At 45.3% G+C, this 6,291-nt stretch overlaps 1 non-coding gene across 1 annotated transcript; it reads right to left on the bottom strand.

Moving 5' to 3' along the window:
- Positions 1–3,408: 3,408 nt before the first annotated feature.
- On the bottom strand, positions 3,409–3,527 carry LOC126503866 (5S ribosomal RNA). Its single transcript, XR_007592437.1, has one exon. It is a non-coding gene; the product is annotated as a 5S ribosomal RNA (ribosomal RNA).
- Positions 3,528–6,291: the final 2,764 nt, after the last annotated feature.

Raw genomic sequence — 6,291 nt, 5'->3', positions numbered from 1 at the left:
CTCTCTCTCTCTCTCTCTCTTTGTTTTTTTTTTTTTCTTTTGTGTGTGTGTTTTCAAGACAGGTTTTTTTTTTTTTTTTAGCTTTGGAGCCTGTCCTGGAACTAGATCTTGTAGACCAGGCTGGCCTTGAACTCACAGAGATCCGCCTGATCCACCTGCATCTGCCTCCCTGAGTGCTGGGGTTAAAGGTGTCCGGGCTTGATCCCATCAGTGTTTGAACTCCCACGACCTTTTCCTCCGCCTCTTTCCCAAAGCAGGCCTAATGGTTGGCTGAGGGTCTCTGCGTCTGTTTCCATCAGTCACTGGAGGAAACCTCTCTGATGACAGTTGTCTAGACAACGATCTATGGGTTTGGGTACCAAATGCTCCACTGGAAGTCTCTCTTGGTTACAGGAGATGACTGGTTCAGACTCTGTATCCCCGATTGCTAGGAATCTTAGGGTCATCTTCATAGATTTCTGGGATTGCACTAGGTTTCCAGCTCATCCCAGAGGTGCCCCCAGATTCCAGTTGTTCCTCCCAATGCTCCCAGTACTCCCAGGACTCTCTCTCCTCCATCCTCCCCCTACCTGACCTCTAGCATGCCCACGTCCCCATTCAGACCTTCCCATCCACCTGTGATGTCTGTTTTGTTTTTTATTTTATTTTTTATGTATATGATATATTCAATTTTATGGACATTGGTGTGAGGTTTCAGATCCCCTGGAACTGGAGTTGCAGACGGTTGTGAGCTGCCATGTGGGTGCTGGGAATTGAAACCCGGTCCTCTGGAAGAGCGGTCAGAGCTCTTAACCATTGAGCCATCGTTCCAGCCACTGTGAGGTCTATTCTGTTTTCCCGTCACAGTCAGATTCACGGGGAGTCCCCCCCCCCCCCCCGGAGCCCTCCTTGTTGCTTAGCTTCTCTGTGGCTGTTGCCTGGTTATCCTCTGCTTGGCAGCTAATGTCCACTGAGGAGTGAGCTCATACCATATTTGTCTTCCAGGTTCTGGGTTACCTCACTCAGGATGTTATTTTCTAGTTCCATCCATTTGCTGGAAATTTTCATGATGGCATATTTTTTAACAACTTAGTAATTAATATTCCACTGTGTAAATGTACCACATTTTCTTTAGCCATCCCCATTTTTCAGTTCAGGGACATCTAGGTTGCTTCCAAGTTCTGGTTATGACAAATAAGGCTGCTGTGAACATAGCTGAGCAAGTGTCCTTGTGGTATGATACTGATTTCTTTGCCATACTGATTTCTTTTTCTTTCTTTTTTTTTCTTTTTTTTGGTATGTTCAATACAGGGTTTCTCTGTAGCTTTGGAGCCTGTCTTGGAACTAGCTCTTGTAGACCAGGCTTCTCCGCCTGCCTCTGCCTCCCAGTGCTGGAATTAAGGGCGTGTGCCACCACCGCCCGGCCCGCCGCACTGATTTCTAAAGAGGCTGTACAAGTTTGCATTCCCACCAGCAACGGAGGAGTGTTTTCCTTGTTCCACGTCCTTCCCAGCAAGAGCTGTCACTTGTGGTTTTGACCTTAGCCCTTCTGACAGATGTGAGAGGGAATCGCAGAGTCATTTTGATTTGTGTTTCCCTCATGGCTAAGGATGTTGAGCGTTTCTTTATGTGCTTCTCGACCATTTGAGATTCTTCTGTTGAAAATTCTGCTTAGATCTGTACCCCATTTTCTAATTGGATTATTTTGTATTTCGATGTCTAGTTTCTTGAGTTCTTTATTTATTTTAGAGATCAGCCCTCTGTCGATGTGAGGTTGATGAAATCTTTTTCCATTCTGCGGGCTGCCCTTTTGTCCTATTGATGGTGACCTTTGCCTTACAAAAGCTTTTCAGTTTCATGAGGTCCTATTTGTTTGTTTGTTTATTATGTTTTTTTTGAGATAGGGTTTCTTTGTGTAGCACTAGCTGTCCTGGAACTCGCTCTTGTAGACCAGGCTGGCCTCAAACTCACAAAGATTTGCCTGCCTCTGTTTCTGGAGTGCTGGGATTAAAGGCGTGCGTGACCACTGCCCCGCTGAGGTCCCATTTATTAATCACTGATCTTAGCTCTTGTGCCATTGGTATTCGTCCAGGGAGTTGTCTCCTGTGCCAAAGCATTCAAGGCTATTCCTTGAAAGGATCTTATTTTTCCAGAATCTGGTGGAATCTTGGAGGTCTTCCCCAGGAAAACAGTAGCCTCTTACTACTTTCCTTTCTGTCTTTTCCTTATTTCTTTTCTTTCTTTTTTATTGTTTTTTTTTTCCTTTCCCTTATTTCTAAGTTAAGGACGTGCTATGCTACCTTCTTCCTCAGGCTCCTGTGCAGTTGATGAGTGCTGGTGAAATGAGTTGCCAAGTATTTGCTGTGGGCTTTTCAGGGACTGTGATTGCCTTTGACACACCATTTTAGATGAACCCTCCCCACAGTAGGATCCAGAAACCCTGACTCCAGACCAAAAGGAGAACGCAAACCTGGCTATGTTGTGTATAACCCGCTAGGCCTGTCCCGAAAGGCGACCGCCTCTGAGACACGCTGCCTGCTTTTTCCTTGGAAGGAGTCTGGTACAGATGTCAGGATTGCGCTGACACTCCGAAGCAAGCCCAAGAAACTGGCAGGGACTGCGCGGGGAGGCTCCCCGATCAACAGCCTCTTTTGCAGAAGTTCACTGTCCGCAGCGGCAACAGAAATTATTTTGGAAAAGTCTTAAGCAACAGATGTGCTGGAGCCTGAAGCAGCCGGAGCCCATCTTCAGGTGGACGACTGCGTGTTCTGAGAATAGGGAACTGCAGACTGCAAGACTAAGTTCAAATGCCAGTTTCCAGTTACACAGAGAGCTAAAGAGCTGCTTCTTTTTAACCTTTGAAAGGAATGTAAATTTATTTTATTTTGAATATTTTGTAATTTGAATATTTAGTTTATTATTTAACAATGTATTATTTACAATTTTCTGGGGTTTTTTGTTTTTGTTTTTGTTTTTTTTTTTTTTTGGTTTTTGAGACAGGGTTTCTCTGTGGCTTTGGAGCCTGTCCTGGAGCTAGCTCTGTAGTACAATTTTCTGTACTGTCAGAAAATCCACATTTAGATGAGAACAAAAGTTAAGCACAAATACAATAATATTGGTTCCAAGAAGCTATTTTAGAAGCAAAATTAGAAAGAGCATTTAGAAAAGAATAGATTAAAAAGTACTTCGTGGCATTTTTCCTTTTTTGTTTTTTTTTTCTTTCTTTTTATGAAACCTTTTAAATGATTTATTTTTACTTTGCATTCATTGGTGTTTCCTCTGCCTGTTTGGCATGTGTCTGTGTTTAGGTGTCAGATCCCCTAGACAGACAGTTTTGAGCCACTATGTGGTGATGGGAGTTGGATCCTGGTCCTCTAGTAGAGCAGTCAGTGCTCTTAGTTTCTTTTTTCTTTTCTTTTTTTTTTTTTAAGCCTACAGCACCCGGTATTCCCAGGCCATCTCCCATCCAAGTACTAACCAGGCCCGACCCTGCTTAGCTTCCGAGATCAGACGAGATTGGGTGCGTTCAGGGTGGTATGGCCGTAGACAGTGCTCTTAATTTCTGAGCCATCTCTCCAGCCCCCCCCCCTTTTTTTTTTTTTGTATTTTCAAGACAGAGTTTCTCTAGAACTTGTTCTGTAGACCAGGCTGCCCTTGAACTCAGATCCACCTGCCTCTGCCTCCCCGATAGTGTTGAGATTAAAGGCCTGCATAGCACAAAATTCTAGGCTAAAGGACTGCATAAAAAAAAAAATCTGGTCTCAAAACAACAACAGAGCCGGTTGGTGGTGCACGCCTTTAATCCCAGCAATCAGAAGGCAGAGGCAGGTGGATCTCTGTGAGTTCGAGGCCAGCCTGGTCTACAGAGTGAGATCCAGGACAGCCAGGGCTACAGAGAAACCCTGCTGCGGAAAATAAATAAATAAATAAATAAATAAATAATAAAACAAACAAAAAACAGCCAATAGTTCCACTGCCCCTTCTCTCATCTTGTGGCTCCTTCTAGGTTTACTGCTTTTTAAGTGGTCAGCTAACCCTAACCTGAGGCGTGTCTCTCTGTGCCCTTGTGGGTTCCCAGCTCCTAACTGCGCTTGAACACGTACCTCAGTCCGTATTTCTCCTTCTCCTTTCTCCTGTAGGGTTACTAAGCAGCTTACTCCCGAAAACATATTCATTGTGCTTGGGATTAACGTGACAAACATCCACCAAATACTGCCCCCCCCTTTCAATTATTGCCATTTTTTTTTTTTTTTTGTTTTTGTTTTTTCGAGACAGGGTTTCTCTGTGGTTTTGGAGCCTGTCCTGGAACTAGCTTTTGTAGACCAGGCTGGTCTCGAACTCACAGAGATCCGCCTGCCTCTGCCTCCCGAGTGCTGGGATTAAAGGCGTGCGCCACCACCGCCCGGCTAATTATTGCCATTTTTCAAATAAGGAAACGGAGGTTGAGGGGAAAAAAAAAGCCACACACTAAAGGTCATCCAGCCAGAGGTAGGGGTTACCAAACCACTCTAAACCGGAATCTTTTCACTGAGCCACCTGACTTGTGTCTTTTATCTCTAGAGAGAGAAGGGCGTGACAACCCAGGGTCCTGGGGCTTTTGTGGAAGGTTTGCTGAAACAGCGCCGGAGAGCAGCAAACACTTAGCACTAGGGCCTGAAGCTCAGGGTTAGCAGCAAGCCAAGCCACAAGGCAGCAAACCAAACTCTTTACCACTCAGACTGGGCTTCTGTTCTCTGTCGGCTCTAAGTATTGCCATTATTATACTAGCTCCTCTCAACACCCACCTCCTTCGCAAGGTCGGCTGAAAGTCACCTGGCTTCGAAGAAGTGCGTCCTATAATTAGGGTCCCGCGGAGGTTGAAGAACCGAGGTTCCCTGCGTTCTGACGTGATCATAAGCACCAGGAGCTCCGCCGCCTTCCTGGTCTCACTGCTCTCGAGGAGCGAAGCGGCAACTAAATCATTTTCAATGAATTGAAGCTGGGGCCGGAGAGATGGCTCAACTGTTAAGAACAACTGTTCCTCGGGACGGTGGTGGCACAAGCCCTTAATCCCAGCACTCGGGAGGGAGGCAGAGACAGGCGGATCCCTGTGAGTTAGAGGCCAGCCGGGTCTACAAAGTTAGTTCCAGGACTGGCTCCATAGCGACTGAGAAACCCTGTATCAAAAAAACAAAAAAGAAGAGAGAGAGAGAGAAAGAGAGAGAGAGAGAGAGAGAGAGAGAGAGAGAGAGAGAGAGAGAGAGAGAGAGAGAGAGAGAAACTGTTCCAGGGAACCAGAGAAAGTTTGGTTTCTGGCACCCAAATCAAGTAGCACTCAACCATCTGTACTTCTGTAACTACAGCTTCGGGGGACCTGACATTTCTGGCATGCAAGGGCCCCAGCGCTCACTCAAGCATACTCGCAGACGCAGATGCCTGTGCATAACTGAAAATAATACAAGTAAATCTTTCAAATGTAAAAACATTATGTAATGATTAATTTACTGATTATGCTTTCATCCATAGATATTGTATGGTGAACTCATGTGCCCCCGGCCCCCTCCTTCCTTTTTCTCAACCCTCCCTGCTCCAGTTAGGTTCCTTTGACCCCCTAAACAATTGACTTCTATTTTCATGTTATTGTGAGTGTGTGTGCATGCGCGTACGCACACACATGCATGTTAACATGCTTGTGAGCAAAACTTAGAGGAGTTGATTCTTTTCCACCACATGGGTCCTAGGGACCAAACTCAGGTTGGTAGCTTTGATGGCAAGTACCTGTTGAGCCATTTCACCAACCTGAAGAAAACATTGTTCCAGTAATATCTGAATGGTAACTCTGTATTTCAAAAAAAAAATGGATTAATTGGGAAATAATGTTCTTTCTTTTCTTTCTTTTTGTTTTTTATTTTATTTTATTTTTTTCAGACAAGATTTCACTGTTGGCCGGGCGATGGCGGCGCACGCCTTTAATCCCAGCACTCGGGAGGCAGAGGCAGGCAGATCTCTGAGTTCGAGACCAGCCTGGTCTACAGAGCTAGTTCCAGGACAGGCTCCAAAGCCACAGAGAAACCCTGCTCGGGAGGGGTGGGGGAGATTTCACTGTTGTTTTGGAGACTGCTCTAGAACTAGCTCTAGTATACCAGGCTGGCCTTGAACTCACAGAGTTCTGCTAGCAATTGCCTAGCTGTGTGCTGGGATTAAAGGTGTGCACAACCATATCTGGCTGATAATGGGTTTTATTCATTTAATATACTCCCAATAAGGCTGCTCTAATTAAGGCTTAATCTCTCTCTCTCTCTCTCTCTCTCTCTCTCTCTCTCTCTCTCTCTC

The sequence above is a fragment of the Alexandromys fortis genome, unplaced genomic scaffold (assembly GCF_014885135.2).
Source record: "Alexandromys fortis isolate MF-2015 unplaced genomic scaffold, M_Fortis_MF-2015_v1.1 scaffold_50, whole genome shotgun sequence".
Classification (NCBI taxonomy): domain Eukaryota; kingdom Metazoa; phylum Chordata; class Mammalia; order Rodentia; family Cricetidae; genus Alexandromys; species Alexandromys fortis.
Note: the sequence above shows the minus strand (reverse complement) of the source record. Positions and strands in the feature narration are given on the sequence as shown.